Raw genomic sequence first — 411 nt, 5'->3', positions numbered from 1 at the left:
TGCAGTCACCCATAAAGTAGAAAGCACTACTAACAGCACTGGAGGGTGTAGTGTTTCCTACTTTATGGATGAGTGTACTGTGGGCTTCGGAGACCACGCCGCGGCCGCCGCCTGCCACCGTCTTCCTCCAGGCTTGGGACCATGCGTGACAGGTGAGCCCCTCAGGCACCCTCCCCGCCCTGCCCAGAACCCTGAAAGGCCTCCACTGCCCCACGGCTCTGTCCTCCTGGTATGGCCAACCAGGGAGATGCCACATCAGCCCCTCTGCTGCCCGAGGTTTGGGAGGGCTGGACGTCGGCACCTGATGCAGCTGCGGAGAGGCTCCAAGTGGGGGCCCAGCTGCATGGACAGACACCAGGATGAAGAAAAGGCGGGAAAGGAGGGTAGATGGAGGGGAATGTGGGGTGGTGT

General features: G+C 61.6%; 1 non-coding gene across 1 annotated transcript; it reads left to right on the top strand.

Moving 5' to 3' along the window:
- On the top strand, positions 1–79 carry MIR142 (microRNA mir-142). Its single transcript, NR_129291.2, has one exon. It is a non-coding gene; the product is annotated as a microRNA mir-142 (primary transcript).
- Positions 80–411: the final 332 nt, after the last annotated feature.

Source organism: Eptesicus fuscus, chromosome 20 (genome assembly GCF_027574615.1).
Source record: "Eptesicus fuscus isolate TK198812 chromosome 20, DD_ASM_mEF_20220401, whole genome shotgun sequence".
NCBI lineage: Eukaryota > Metazoa > Chordata > Mammalia > Chiroptera > Vespertilionidae > Eptesicus > Eptesicus fuscus.
The sequence above is the reverse complement of the archived record's forward strand: the minus strand, read 5'-3'. Positions and strand labels throughout refer to the sequence as shown.